Here is a 16,285-nt window from a genome sequence, read left to right as displayed (position 1 = left end):
GAAGAACGAAGAGAGAGAGGGGACATGATCGAGACATTTAAATATATCACGGGTCGTATCGAGGTGGAAGAGGATATCTTCCGTCTTATAGGACCTTCTTCCACCAGAGGGCATCCGCTGAAAATCAGGGGAGGGAAATTTCATGGTGACTCCAGAAAGTATTTCTTCACTGAGAGGGTGGTCGATCATTGGAATGAACTCCCACGGCAGGTGATTGAGGCCAACAGCGTGTCAGATTTCAAAAATAAATGGGATATTCATGTGGGATCTCTAATGAGGTAAGGGCAGGGGGTGGTGAGCAAAATCAAGGAGAAGGGTCAATAGAGTGGGCAGACTTGATGGGCTTTGGCCCTTTTCTGCCGTCATTTTTCTATGTTTCTATGTTTCTAATATACTTGGACTGCCAGAAAGCGTTCGACAAGGTTCCACATGAAAGACTTCTCAGAAAACTACAAAGCCATGGAATAGAACATAAGAACATAAGAACATAAGAAGTTGCCTCCACTGGGTCAGACCGAGGTCCATCTTGCCCAGCGGTCCGCTCCCGCGGTGGCCCATCAGGTCCGTGACCTGTGAAGTGGTTTCTGCCTATTTCTATAAACTACCTCTAGTTTCTGCCTATTTCTATAAACTACCTCTAGTTATATCTGTACCCCTCTATCTCCTTATCCTCCAGGAACCTATCCAAACCCTCCTTGAACCCCTGTACAGAGTTCTGGCCTATCACATTCTCTGGAAGCGCGTTCCATGTGTCCACCACCCTCTGGGTAAAAAAGAACTTCCTAGCATTTGTTTTAAACCTGTCCCCTTTCAGTTTCTCTGAGTGACCCCTAGTGCTTGTGGCTCCCCACAGTTTGAAAAATCTGTCCTTATTTACTTTCTCTATGCCCTTAAGGATTTTGAAGGTTTCTATCATGTCCCCTCTAAGTCTCCTCTTCTCCAGGGAGAACAGCCCCAGCATTTTTAACCTGTCAGCGTATGAAAAATTTTCCATACCATTTATTAGTTTAGTCGCCCTCCTCTGCACTCCCTCGAGTATCGCCATGTCCTTCTTGAGGTACGGTGACCAGTATTGAACACAGTACTCCAGGTGCGGGCGCACCATTGCGCGATACAGCGGCATGATGACTTCCTTCGTCCTGGTTGTAATACCTTTTTTGATGATGCCCAGCATTCTGTTTGCTTTCTTTGAGGCTGTCGCACATTGCGCCGATGGTTTCAGTGATGTGTCGACCATCACCCCCAGGTCCCTTTCAAGGTTACTCACCCCTAGCAGTGTTCCCCCCATTTTGTAGCTGAACATCGGGTTCTTTTTCCCTACATGCATGACCTTGCATTTTTCTACGTTAAAACTCATTTGCCACTTTTTTGCCCAGTCTTCCAGTTTCGTTAGGTCCTTTTGCAGATCTTCACAGTCTTCCGTGTTTCTAACCCTGCTGCAGAGTTTGGTGTCATCAGCAAATTTGATAATCTCACATTTTGTCCCTGCCTCCAGATCATTAATAAATATGTTGAACAGTAGAGGTCCCAGCACTGACCCTTGTGGAACTCCGCTCGTGACCCATTGCCAGTCAGAGTATTGGCCTTTTACTCCAACCCTCTGCTTCCTGCCAGCCAACCAGTGTTTGATCCATCGGTAGATATCCCCTTGCACCCCGTGGTACCACAGCTTTTTAAGTAGCCGTTCATGAGGTACCTTGTCGAAGGCTTTTTGGAAGTCAAGGTAAATGATGTCTATGGATTCCCCCTTATCCATCTGGCTGTTTATTCCTTCAAAGAAGTATAGCAAGTTCGTGAGGCATGACCTTCCCTTGCAGAAGCCATGTTGGCTCGCCTTCAGTTGTCCATGGTTTTCTATGTATTCGCATATTGTGTCCTTTACCATTGCTTCCATCATCTTCCCTGGAACCGAGGTCAAGCTCACAGGCCTGTAGTTTCCCGGGTTACCCCTTGATCCCTTCTTAAAGATGGGCGTGACATTCGCTATTTTCCAGTCCTCTGGGATCTCCCCTGTTTTTAGGGAGAGGTTACATATTTGGCGAAGTGTCTCTGCTATTTCGTTTCTCAGTTCTTTTAGTACCCTTGGGTGGATGCCGTCCGGGCCTGGTGATTTGTCGCTCTTTAGTCTGTCTATCTGTCTGAGGACATCCTCTTTGCTCACCTCTAGTTTTACCAACCTTTCATCTTGTTCTCCGTTTATAATCTCCTCGGGTTCCGGAATATTGGTTGTGTCCTCTCTGGTGAAGACTGACGAGAAGAATTTGTTTAACCTGTCAGCTATCTCTTTTTCCTCCTGTATCGCTCCTTTCCTGTCTCCGTCATCCAGTGGTCCCACTTCCTCTCTGGCTGGTTGTCTCCCTTTCACATACCTGAAGAAGGGTTTGAAGTTTCTTGCTTCTCCTGCCAGTTTTTCCTCATATTCTCTCTTTGCTTTCCTGACCTCTCGATGACATTCTTTCTGGTGTCTTTTGTGCTCTTCCTGGTTTTCCCTTGTTGGTTCCTTTTTCCATTTCTTGAAGGATGATTTCTTGTCGCTTATAGCCTTTTTAACTGCAGTTGTTATCCATGCTGGGTTTTTAGTTCGATTTTTTTGCACCCTTTCCTAAACTTTGGGACGTACAGGTCTTGTGCCTCGAGTACTGTGCATTTAAGCAGTGTCCAGGCTTCCTTTACGGTGTTCACCTTCCCTGAGCTGTTGCTGAGCTTTTTTCCTACCATTTTCCTCATGTCCTTGTAGTTTCCTTTTCTGAAGTTGAGTGCTGTCGTTGTGGTTCTTTTCACCTTGGTTGTTCCCATGTTTAATTTGTACTGGATCATGTTGTGATCGCTATTCCCTAACGGTGCTAGTACCACCACTTCCTTTGCGGGTCCCTCTAGCCCGTTGAGGATTAGGTCTAGAGTGGCATCCCCTCTCGTTGGTTCCGTGACCAGCTGCTCCATGAAACAGTCCCTTATTGCCTCTAGGAATTTAGTTTCTCTCGTGCAGTTTGAGTGCCCAATGTCCCAGTCTATTCCCGGATAGTTGAAGTCCCCCATAACCACCACTTTTTCACTTTTGCACACCTGTCTCAGTTCGGCCTCCAGGTCCAGGTCGTTTGTTTCTGGTTGTCCTGGTGGGCGATAGTACAGTCCCAATTTGATGTCAGCTCCTTCCCCTCCTGTCAGCTTAACCCATAGTGACTCCAGACTGTCTGCCCTTATTGTTGTTTCAATTCTGGATGAAGCAATGGAGTCCTTTATATACAGTGCTATTCCTCCCCCCTTCTTGTGTGCCCTGTCCTTCCTGTAGAGTTTGTACCCTGGCAGTGCCACATCCCATTTGTTGTCCTCTGTCCACCATGTTTCTGTGATTCCTATTATGTCTATGTCCTTATTTCTGGCTATAACTTCTAGCTCCCCCATTTTAGTTCTTAGGCTTCTAGCATTTGTATATAGGCAATTTAAGTCCCAGTTTGTTACCTTTTCTTTTGGATCTACTCTTGATTTGTTGCTCCTGCTGGTCTCCTCGCGTGTTGCCTCCTGCGGTGTGTCTATTTCGTCCTCTGCCCGCTTCTTTGTTCTTTGATAGCCCTCTGGTTCCGGCTGTTTCCTCCTTGTTTTGCTCTTTAGCTCTAAATGCCCCTCGGTTCCCTGTGCTGCATCTTTGGGTTTGTGTCCATGTGGTGTCCATTTTGTCTCTAGTCCACTGTTGCCAGTTTCTGTCTCAGTATCTTTGCTCGATACTGTGGTCCGATGTGTCGAGGTCAGATCGACTATCGGCTTTCCCCTTGTTATCAGTTTAAAGTCATGTCTATGCAGGTCTGGATGTTACGTGCCAGCATCCTCGTCCCAGCCGTGCTCAAATGCAGACCATCTCTCCTGTAGAGCTTGTTTTTCCCCAGGAAGGTTGACCAGTTCCGTAGAGGGAGATATACTAAGATGGATAGGCAAATGGCTGGAGAACAGAAAGCAGATAGTGGGCATAAATGGGAAGTTCTCAGACTAGGAGAAAGTGACCAGCGGTGTGCCCCAGGGCTCGGTACTTGGGCCCATCTTATTTAATATTTTCATCAATGACCTAGAAGAAGGAACATCCAGTGAGATCATCAAGTTTGCAGACGACACAAAGCTATGCCGGGCAATCACATCGCAGAAGGATAGCGAGGAACTCGAGTGACTTGTGTCAGTTAGAGAAATGGGCGGAGAAATGGCAGATGAAGTTTAATGTGGAAAAGTGCAAAGTAATGCATTTAGGCAGAAAGAACAAGGAACACAAGTATAGAATGTCAGGTGCAACTCTGGGTAAGAGCGAACAAGAAAAGGCCTGGGTGTACTGGTAGATAGGACCCTGAAACCATCGGCACAATGTGCGGCAGCTGCAAAGAAAGCAAATAGAATGTTAGGCATGATAAAGAAAGGAATCACGAGTAGATCGGAGAAAGTTATAATGCTGCTTTATAGGGCAATGGTCAGACCACATTTGGAATACTGGGTCCAACATTGGTCTCCCAACCTAAAGAAGGATATAAAACTGCTGGAGAGGGTGCAGAGACAAGCAACAAAGCTAATAAAGGGCATGGAGAACTTGGAATACTAGGAACGACTTAAGAGACTGGGATTGTTCTCCCTTGAGAAAAGGAGACTGCGAGGGGATATGATCGAGACTTTCAAAATACTGAAAGGAATCGACAAAATAGAGCAGGAAAAAAAATTATTTACAATGTCCAATGTGACACGGACAAGAGGACATGGACTGAAGCTAAGGGGGGACAAGTCCAGAACAAATATCAGGAAGTTCTGCTTCACGCAACAAGTGGTGGACACCTTGAATGCTCTCCCAGAGGAGGTTATTGCGGAATCCACTGTTCTAGGATTTAAAAGCAAACTAGATGCTCATCTCCTTACGAGAGGCATAGAGGGATATGGGTGACTAAAATTACGCCAGGTGTACACCTGGCTGGGCCTCTGCATGTGTGGATTGCCGGACTTGGACCGAAGGTCTGATCTGGAAATGGCAATTCTTATGTTCTTATCTGAGTCCGAATCTGCCTTTTCTGTTGTCCTTTATTTTTTTTTACAAATTCATTACATGATCTGCTGTCCAACTGCCATTTCTCCTCTCTCCTCCTTTCACCATTCTTTCCTACCTTATATCTATCTTTGACATTGATCTTTCCTCTTCTGCTCTTTCTTCCACCTCTCCACTCTTTGCCACTTCTCATGGCATCTTTCCTATCAGTCCAGCATCTCCTTCTCCTCATTATTCCAAAAGTCCAGCTTTTCTCCTCTCCCTTTCTCCCACCAACAGTCCAGCATTTCCCCTCTCCTTATCATTCCAACAGTCCAGCGTCTCCCCTCTCCCCATCCTTCTAACAGTTTCACATCGCCCCTCTTTCCATTATTCTAACAGTACAGTGTCTCCCATTTCTCCTTACCCTATCAATAGTCCAGCATCTCCTCTCTGCAATGCTGCAAACGGAGTGGCAGCAGTAGCCCTGGCATTTTCATTTTCATTTGATCCAACCTGTGCCCCTTTGCTGAGTCACTGTAGCATGGAACCAGTATTATGATTTAACTTCTGGTGTGCAAAGGTCCGCTGGAAGTGAAATCATAATAAACTCGACTTGCTGCTATAATCTGGCAAAGGAGGACAGTTTAGATCTAACTACAGAAAACAAGTGGAGCAAGTGTAAATGCTCTTTTTGTCTCAGGTCTTTCCCTACCTTGCTGCCTCCCCCCTCCAGACCTGCCAGTGGGTTATGGTGCATTGAAGGGCCTGGGCCCCTCCACTTGGCTATGCCCTTGATATGGGTTGATTCAGCCAGCAGCAGCAGCACTCAGAAATTTGGATCAATAGAGTCTCATGACGCTCCCTGGTATGATGATATTCTTACAGGACCTAAAGCAAGGGATGACGTTCATTAGCTTCATTTAGTTCTTTTGGGTGCCTAAAAATTATTGTGAGCACAAATTGCATGTCTTACGTATCAATTAACCTGCATCCAATTAATTTGCACATGTAAAGAGGTTTTAGAAGTTGTTTTATAAAGTTGTGTTAAAAAGTGGCCTTAGTGTGCCCTTATATGGGTCTTTCGTACGTGCTAAGGCCATTTTTACCACAGTAGTGACATGGCTTTTTTTAAAGTTTTGTATTAATGGCCACGTGCTAATGTTGCCATTGGAAAAGATTAGCACATAAGCCCTGTCACCTGTTTTGTAGGCAGTAAGGACTCGTGCTAATTCTGTGGTAATTGATTATTGGAGAAATGTCCACTCTCTGCTCCCAGGTGCCCCCTTTGCAAAATGAAATATCTTTAGCAGATGGGTTGCATGCACACTGTAAAACTATTGCGGGAAGCAAGCATTAGCGCTCAGCACAGTTTAGTAAAAGGAGCCCAGGGGAGCCATGAAAATGAAGGTGTCATAGAGACTGGCAAGATTCCCTAAGTTTTGTAGATAAAAAGTGAAGACAGGTGAAACCAGAGCAATAGAGGCCAGCAAGGTTTTGCAAGCCCTGAGGCAGCAGAAGCACTGAGTAGACCTCGGGCTCCCATTTGGGCTACTGGGCAGTCCTGAAGGCTCAGAGCCTTCCCAGCAGCTGTCTGCTGCAGAGCTTGTGGCCTGTTCACTCTTCATCCTGTCCTCTTCAGATGTCATTTCCTACTGTGGCAAAGTGAGGCACAGCAGAGGACAGGCAGCTGGTGGGGAGTTGGAACCTTATTGCCTGGGGGTGAGATCCCTGCCAATGCCCACCAAGAAGTGTATGGAGGGCAGTGGTTCCCCAGCCCCTGAACTTTTCAGGATATCCTACAGTGCCTCCTGAAACCCTGATTTTTTTTTTTGGGGGGGGGGGGAGAGGAGTAGAGAAGGCCAATGAAATTACCCAGTTGCAGGAGGGAAAGTTTGTGGTGCTAGATTCAAAGAAGAGCGACCAAGATGGTAAAGGGGATGGACCTCCTCTGGTATGAGGAAAGATGAAAACGGTTGGGGCTCTTCAGCTTGGAAAAGAGAGGGCTGAGGGGAGATAGGATTGAAGTCTACAAAATCCTGAGTGGAGTAGAAGAGGTACAAGTGGATCGATTTTACAAAGACTAGGGGACACTCCATGAAGTTACAGGGAAATACTTTTAAAACTTTTCCTCTCAGAAACTAGTTAAACTCTGGAACACATTGCCAGAGGTTGTGGTAAGAGCAGACAGGTAGCTCGTTTTAAGGAAGGTTTGGACAAGTTCCTGGAGGAAAAGCGCCTAGTCTGTTATTGAGAAAGACGATGTTGCTACTCCTTGGGTTGGGTTGGGCTGTTCTTCTGTGGTGGAAGAGGAGGCGACGCTTCGGAAACGAGCGCCAAGAGACTTTTGCCAGTAGAAGCAGCGCGCGCTCCCCCTTGACCTCTTTTTCAGGTGGGCGGGGCGGGCGATGGGCGTGGCCTAGCAGCAGCAGCACCTCTCGCGCCGCGTCCAGCGCGAGCAGCAGCAGCAGCAGCAGCCGAGCGGGAGCGGAGTGGACGACGTTCGCCTCGCGCGCAGGTGAGTGAAGGCGGCGTCAGGCGCGCGTGCAGGTGCCCCTCGAGCGCAGCCCGTCCCCGAGAGCTGACCCAGAGCGACGTGGCATGTGGGGGCCGCGGCTCCAGCTCTTTCGCTGCCGAGGAGAGGAGAGGAGCGGCCCTGCTGCCGTGGACTTCAAGGCGTCCCCGCCCCCGAGAGCTGAGCCGCCCTTTGGACTCTCAACGGACTCCCCCTTCCAGAGGGCCTTCAAGTTCCCCCTAGAACCCTTGAAGTGGCTGATGTTGCATGAGAGTGACACGGGGACAAATTGCTTCCCATCCCCATGACTTTTCTCACTGCCCCTGACCTTGAACCCTTGTGAGTTTAAAGCAGGGGTCTCATAGTCCCTCCTGGAGGGCCGCAACCCAGTCGGGTTTTCAGGATTTCCCCAATGAATATGCATGAGATCGATTTGCATGCACTGATTTCAATGCATATTCATTGGGGAAATCCTGAAAACCCGATTGGATTGCAGCCCTCGAGAACCAGAGTTGCCCATGTCTGTTCTAGATCAAGGAGCTCAAAGTCCCTCCTCAAGGGCCACAATCCAGTTGGGTTTTCCAGATTTCCCCAATGAATATGCATTGAAAGCAGTGCATGCACATAGATCTCATGCATATTCATTGGGGAAATCCTGAAAACCTGACTGGATTGCAGCCCTCGAGGAGGGATTTTGAGATCCCTGGTTAAAGTGTTTGAGGCTTGTGCAGATGAGGATGGAGCTTGCAGGGATGGGGAAAAATTTGTCCCCGTGTCATTCTCTAAGGCAAATCTCCCATAAGAGCCATAGAAACACATGTTGCTTCTGAGCAACAATGCCAAATAAAGGGTTAATGTTAGACCTGTCACAGCCATGTTTCGGCTTCTTCACCCATGTCAGGAGTCCAAAAGTTTTGTACTTCAATAGTGAAGATCAAAATACTGGTCACAATGAAAAAACTTTGTTCAAACTGGTGAAAAAAAAGCTTGATCTGGTGCCACAAAAGCGAAGCTACAGCTGTGCAATTAAAAAAAAAAAAATAAATAAAAAAAAACAGATGAGGGCCAGGGGTGTCCAACCTCAGCCCTTGCCATGTCGGGTTTTCAGGATTTCCCCAATGAATATGCATGAGATTTATTTGCATACAATGGAAGCAGTGCATGCAAATAGATCTCATGCAAATTAATGGGGGAAATCCTGAAAACCCAACTGGATTGTGGCCTCGTGGCACTGCCTAATGCTCGGGTGTAGCGGTTAAAGCGGCTGTAGACCTGGTGTGATTGTGAGTGCCTAAATGTGGAGGGATGCGGGGAACGTACGTTTGGTAGGGTACGGTAAGTGGGTCCCCTGTGCATTTACACATGATGCTATGAAAGAATACACTTATGCACCCAAGGAGTGAGAAAACGGGGGTACCCTTTTATAAGAATTAGGGGGCAGTGAATTGTGTGGCTGGTGAAAATCTGGCTACATCTTGGCTCGGAATATTTGTTGCATGTGGCAGTCCCAAGTTCAGTTTCCCAAAGTTTTCCTAGGACCCCAGAGCCATTTGCCTGAGATAAACCTGTGTACATTGGACACTCAGTATATTCAAGTTGATCACGTGTGTCTTCATTGTAGATGCCTTGACAGCCTAGTTGGGGGGTCCCCAGGATGGCTTCTGGAGGCCCTGAAGAGCAGCCGTCCCCACGGTGATTTCATTTACACTCTGAAGCACGGCTGCACGGGTTTCTAATATAGATGACCACCGTAGTGTCTCAGGTGGAGACTACATTGTTCTGAAAACTTGAAGTGTGTAGGCTTTGTACTCTGGATGGAATCGTTGACCCCACATTTTCTGCGGACGTTGATTGCTGAAGGGAAAGGGTTGTGTTCAGGTCCTGTCATCCCTAGTGCAGCTTCTGATGCTCCCCCAAACCTGACAGTGAACCTACTGCAGTGTGGGCAAATCCTCCTTGTATTTCTGCCCTGGGTCTGGGGAAATGGTTTTGAGCTTGTGAGCAAACAGAAAGGCGGTTGGGCTTTAAAAAGAACAGCTGTTGGTGCCTGAAAAGCGAATACTGTACTAAAAAAAATCTTGTTTATCTGAGCCATATCTTTTCTTTTTTTTTCCCCCATCAGTAAGGGAGTAACTCTGAATCTTTGGGTCTTTGTTAAGTAAATATTTTTTCTCATAAAGGGAAGTCCTTTTCTGATAAGGCCCTTTACTCTTTTGAGTGTTAGAAGCTTTGAACTGCGACACTTTCTCTGTTGAACATTGAGCTGTGATGGAGTCAGCCTCTTCCATTGGGACAGGGCAATGTGCCAGGCTGTCGGCCTTCAGAAGGAACAGACTTTCTGACCCTGGAAAGTGAGTGAATTTCAAAATGGAAATATCTTTTGTCTCTAGTTGGTCTTTTTGTATTTTCCTGGAAAGATAGAAAAAGGATATGCGAAAGTTAGAAGAATGGTCTAAAGTCTAACAAATAAAATTCAGTGCATAGATTTCAGAGTGATGCATTTGGGGAGTAGAAATCAGAGGAAGCCATATGTTCTGGGAGGTGAGAAGCTGATATGCATGGATGATGGGGAAAGGGACCTTGGTGTGATATCCAGCATATCCGGCCGGGGCTGATCATTTTTTTTTAACCCCCCCCCCACTCAATAGAAAAAGGGATCGGAGGAACACCCCTTAGGAGTTGCACCCAGGGCGGACTGCCCCACTCCTGACCTTGGTATGCCACTGCCCGAGGAAGGGGAGTTTGGTCTTCTAATGTTAGTAAAAAATGTATTAAAATTAGTCCCCCCCATGGTCTGGCATCTGCTTCCCTTCCCCCATGCCTTGAGATCTCTCTCCTCTCTTTTCCTTCCATCTCTCCCTCCATACCCTGGGATCTCTTTTCCTTCTTTTCCAGCCCTCTCTTTCTGATGGTTTGGCATCTCATTCTTCCCTTTTCTCCCCCCCATGCCCTGGCATCTCTCTTTCCCTCTTTGTTCTGGTATTTCTTCTCTTTCCTTTCCCTCCCTCTCTCCTTTCTCCCTGGTCTGGCATCTCTTGTCTCCTTACTTTCCCTCTCCCCCAATATCCTGGCATCTCTCTCCTTCTCTTTCCCCCTTCATGCTCTGGTATCTCCTCTCTTTCCTATCCCTCCCTTCTTTCTCCCTGGTCTGGCATCTCTCTCCTTCTCTTACTCCCCCTCCATAGCCTGGCATCTTCTTTCCTTTCCCATGATCTGGCATCACACTTTCATCTCCTCTCCCTTCCCTGGTCTTCCTTCTCCCCCTTCCCTCTCCCTAATCAGGTGCAACATTTTTGTTGCCCTCCAGTCGGCAGTGCAACATTCACAATTCACTGCTCTTGTCAGTGTCAGGCCTTCCTCTCAGCCATGTCCTGCCTACTTCCTGTTTCCAGGAAGGCCCGTCGCTAGCAAGAGCAGTGAATTGTGAACACTGCTGCAGGGAAGAAGTTCTTGGCGCTGGCGCCAGCCCTTTGAGGAGTCGTCACAGCACCCCCTTATGGGCTGCACCTGGGGTGGACTGCCCCCACCCCTTGGTACGCCACTGGGTGATAACAGAAAGAGGTGTAATCAGAAGAAGAAAGGAGGTGTTGACGCCTCTGTACAGGTCATTGGTGAAGCCCCACTTATTGTCTTCAGCTTTGGAGGCCGTATCTGGCAAAGGATATAAGAAGACTTGAAGTGGTACAGAAGAAGGTGATGAAAATGGTAGGGGGTTTGCACCAAAAGATGTACGAGAAGAAACTGGAAGATCTGAATATGTATATTCTGGAATAGAAGTGGGACAGGGGATATACAATGCAGACATTTAAATACTTGAAAAGAATTTGATACAGAATGTAACCCTTTAAATATAGTTTTCCTAGTGTTTCATGATTGTAAGTTTTTGTAATTATGTAATATTATTTGTCTATGTAATAATTACCCCAAGTTTTTATTTATTCATTATTGTTTGTATATCGCCTAGAATGTAGAATAGGCGATTAATCAAATTGCATAATAAACTTGATAAACTTGATATTAATACAGAGCAAAATATTTTCCAGAGGAGGGAAATTGGTAAAACTAGAGAACATAATTTGAGGTTGAGGGTGGTAGACTTGGAGTAATGTCAGGAAATTCTTTTTCACAGATGCCTGGAATGCCCTCCCGAAGGAGGTGGTGGAGAGGAAAATGGTGACAGAATTCAAAATGTGTGCGATAGAAACTTGATGGCAGATAAAGGCCAATGGTCCATCCAGTCTGCCCTTCTGCAGCATCCACTATCTCCTCCTCTCTATAAGAGACCCCATGTGCCTGTCCCACACTTTCTTGAATTAAGACAGTCTTTGCCTCCACCACCTCTACTGGATGAACACAGAAGATAACCTAATTAGAAAGTGAATGGTGCTGGGCAGATTTTATGATCTGTATCACACAAATGACAAGATGGTTTGAATAGACTGGAGCGAGGTTCAATGGCAACTCCAGTAGTTGGAATCTAAGGACAGGACTGTCGCACTTTATGGTTGAGAGCTCATAAATATCAAAGTAAAAAGGTAATTTAATCATGAATTTATAACGTGTGTACTATTGTGCAGACTGGGTGGACCGTTCAGGTCTTTATCTGCTGTCATAAATACAAGAATTGCAGTAGACGACACAGACTTTCTATTAGAACTACAATCCCAAATCTTAGGAGTAAAAATTGATAACCACCTATCCATGGAAAGCCATGTACAATCAATAATAAAACAATCTTTTCTTGTGATGAAAAACTAAGATCCATCAGACAATACTTCGAATCAGAGGCTTTCTGAATTTTAGTGCAATCTCATCCTATCCCGACTAGACTACTGTAAAATAACTCTAGTTCTTTGCTCTACAACAGTACTCTTCAACCACCGGTCCACGGTGCGATCGATGTGGCGTTGTCTTCAGGCCAGCTTCCTCTTCCTCAGTGCTGCAGTGCATAAAGCCATGGGCAGAGGCTCCTACATGCGTCTTGCGCCTGAACCAGAAGCCTTCTCTCTGACATCATCTGGAAGCCTTCCCTCTGATGTTGTGATGTCAGAGAGAAGGCTTACGATTCAGGCGCAGGACGCACATAGGAGCCTCTGCTCATGGCTTTGTGCACTGTAGTACTGAGGAAGAGGGAGCCAGCCCAAAGATAACATCAGGGGGGGGGAGGCTAGAAGGCAAGGCACAGCATGGAGGGGAAGGAGGGAGATAACAACGGTAGGGGGAATGAGTTTATTTTTTAATTTAGTGATTGATTTACATCTGCTGTCTGTTCAGGAAGAAATGCATTTGTTTCTTTTCCTCTGGGGTTGTACTGCTTGCAGAGTCTTGCATCTTAGGGTTTGTTTTTATATATTAGTACTTTTAGTTTTTGGTCCCGTATTTGCATGGGGTTATCTGTGTTCTGGTAGGAATGAATATTGAGAAGCATACAGTGTGCTTTGTGTAGTTTAATTTTGTGGTTAACCATTATGTGGTGTTAATACGATTATATTGTGTGTATATATGAAAAATTAATGGAAAAAATGGTCCTACAATTAGTACTATTATGGGGGCGGGGTCTGGGATGGATATGGGTGGAGTCTGGCCCACTACTTAGCCCAGTGTTCTTCAACTGCTGGTCCATGGACCGGTGCCGGTCCATAAAATAATTATTTTATTTCTGCCGGTCCTTAGGTATCAAAAGGTTGAATAACTCTGCTCTACAACATTGCTAGCATGTCTACAATTAGCTCAAAATGCAGCAGTAAGATTCGTATCAGAACATCTACAGCCATACTATATGAAACTACACTGGCTGCCCATAAGTTTAAATTAGGCATCTTTGCCATTAAGATCCTGACAGGGAATGCCCCCGACTACCTAACAGAGTTGGCCGTCCTACTCCAGGGTGCCTCCAACAGATATTCCATCAGAAATCTCCACTTAAAATTCCCAGCACACAACAATATAGGGTAATTACCTTATCCATCCAGTATCAATTAGCAAAATGCTGGAACCGACTACCACTTATACTATGATCTTTTGACCCCTATCTCAGGTTCAGAAAACTTCTAAAAACATTTCTGTACCAAGACAGGGAACAAATGCTGAAGTGACTGTAATGGTAATTGTAAAAACCCATTTTTAAACTGTCCAGTGCAACTCCCGGAACAAAATGAAGAGCCAACGATGACCTAACTGTACTGGTCTACCTGTACTAGCAACTCTATTGAATGTCTGTGTCAATCTGTCCATTGTAACTTCCTGGGTAACTGCCCAACCTCTTTGTAATGTAATCTGACCTTGAACTGACTAGGTAAAGGCAGAATAGAAAACCTGATTAATATATAACAGCAATGATTTGGTTTCTTTTCCTCAGATGGAACTGAATTTGAGTATCCTGAGATGACTTGCTCCCGAGGCCTTCATAAGGGAGTCCAAAAGTGAGCCAAGGCAAACATTTAGTGAACAAAGAGGTTCAAGTCAGAACAGTTCATAAGGCAGTTCACAAGGTGGTTTGGAAAAACCCTTTTCTGTAATATGTGACATTTCTGTCTCTCCATAATTGTACCTGAGGTTGGCTGTGCTCTGGCCTTTGTCTCTCCTGAACGTCTTTAGTAGGGACGATTCTTGTCAAGCTAATTAAAAGCCAAGAATTGCATGTGTGAGTTTGACACAAGGAACTTGTTTTGATTTCCCAGGATTGTCACTTATTAGTTCAGAGGAAATCCAGGGAGAGAGATTGTTCACAAGAGGTACCATGAGAAAAGACAGGCCTTAGGTCACTTGGAGAGCTACATCAGATCCAGCACAGATGGGTCTGAAGAGTTGACAGGCCATCAGCTTTCGGATGTGCCTGGTTGGGAGCAATATTTATAAGTCCAGGAAGCCAGGGGCACAGAACGTTTACATATTTAGTTAACCAGTGACAAGACCCCATGCCCTGAGCTTGTTCTCACTCATTTTGGCCCCAGTTAATAGTCGGCTAATCATTTTGGAACTATCGCATAGGATTTCGGCTATTGGCCAAATTAGAGCTATTAGGCTTCTGTTAGATAGAGATGCCATCTTTGCGCTGATTCATATCTTTATTACCAACCGCTTGGACTATTGCAATTCTCTTTATAATAGAATTCACCAATGTGCCCTCGGGCAACTCCAGCTTTTCCAAAACACTGCTGTCGGATTATTCTGTCATGTAGAATGTATTGATCGTGTGTCCCCTTGTCTTAAGGAATGTCCTTGGTTACCAATAACCTCTGGAGTCAAACTTAAAATCTTGACCCTTGCCTTTAAGGTCAGGTACACTGGTCTACCAGCACAACTTGTACATGTTCTTATTCACAAATTGGTTGCCTTGAGGAACAGTGAACCACTCGGTGAAAACAGTCCTAAGTGAGGCAGGAGACTAAAATTAAGTGTTCTGAGAACCCTTGAAAAAGCCGCATTTAGCAGCAAAACAGGTCCCCGTCGGGCTTATCAGTACTCTGCACACTTTAAATATAAGTGATGTTTTGCTGTTTGTAAGAACAAAAAAAAAAAAAAATTAATGTATGATACAGTACAATTTGGTTTACACAAATAGGGAGGTGGAGGTAATTTGGTCAGTGATGGAAGTTATAAACCTTTAACATCTTGGTATTGGATTAAAATATCCTCGGATTGGAATATCCGTATCCAAGTAGATTTCTGAGACCATTTTTCTCCACGATCTTTTTTGAATATCCTTTGGAAGGATTTACCGTATATTTGAGGATTGTGCCTTGAGGGATACTCTGAAGGCTAATGCACACACAATATGGTGGTAGATGTTCTCCTTCACGCTCATTACTCTGCGTGACAAACATTCTATATTCCGCCTTCTTCACGTGCACACCATAGCTCTACTCAATAATTTACCAGTCTATGTTTTAGCTCCACTTTTGTGGAATTCATTTGCTAGGCATGTTTGACTTGAATCCACTTTGACAAAGTTTAGATCTGGACATATGGCATTTTTCTTATCTCAGGCCTTTGGTGACCACAACTGATCGCTCGACTGCTTACTTGACTGTTTCAGTTTCTTACTACATAGACGTTGTAATTATTTGGTAAACCCAGGGCTACTATTTAGGTTTTTGCCAAGTACTTGAGACTTGGCTTGGCCTCCGTGAAGACGGGATCCTAGACTAGATGGACCATTGATCTGATCTAGTAACACCATTCTTATGTTCTTTTTTTTTTTTTTTTTGAAGGCTTATTCAGAGGTACTGGCACCTTTTCCATTGCTTGATAAAAATGAGCCATGGTCCCCAAGTCTTAATAAAAGAGCTCAGATTCTGCACAGTCAGTGCTGCCTTTTCATGGATTCTGTGGCTAGTTGCAGGGGGCCTGGCTCAGTGATGTCCCCACTTTGGAAGAATGACCTGGTATTTGAGTACTAGCACCTTTTTGCTAGAAAAAAATGCACTGTGCAAACTGCTGTAATGGTGATCCATTAAGATTTGCAATTAACATGACATAAACTAACAAGTGCTTGTGACAGCTTTGCAGAAAGGTGCGTAGTACTTTACTGCCGAGGCTTGACGTGCTGTTATCTATAGCTACTCTGCTTAATCCAGCAGGTTTGACTAACATGTTGACCTTTGCTGGCCCTTGTGAATATTCCCAGAAGATCACACCATCTATATCCGCTGTTGACCTCCAATACTTGCAAAAAAAAAAAAAAAAACCATTAGGGGCTTTGTTACTTAAATACACTAGTGTTCTTTCATGATGTCAACAAACACATGGATAAGAACCACGTGATATGCCATAGATAGAAT

General features: G+C 45.3%; 1 protein-coding gene across 1 annotated transcript in view; it reads left to right on the top strand.

The window, feature by feature from the left end:
* The first annotated feature begins 7,355 nt into the window (after positions 1 to 7,355).
* The window catches only part of EPHX1 (epoxide hydrolase 1), a 53,309-nt gene continuing 44,379 nt past the window's right edge, over positions 7,356 to 16,285 (top strand). The window contains exon 1 of the mRNA XM_033938448.1: positions 7,356 to 7,505. The gene's annotated coding sequence lies outside the window, so the exon portion shown is untranslated. The remainder of the gene's footprint in view (positions 7,506 to 16,285) is intronic.

The sequence above is a fragment of the Geotrypetes seraphini genome, chromosome 3 (genome assembly GCF_902459505.1).
Source record: "Geotrypetes seraphini chromosome 3, aGeoSer1.1, whole genome shotgun sequence".
Lineage (NCBI taxonomy): Eukaryota > Metazoa > Chordata > Amphibia > Gymnophiona > Dermophiidae > Geotrypetes > Geotrypetes seraphini.
The sequence above is the reverse complement of the archived record's forward strand: the minus strand, read 5'-3'. Positions and strand labels throughout refer to the sequence as shown.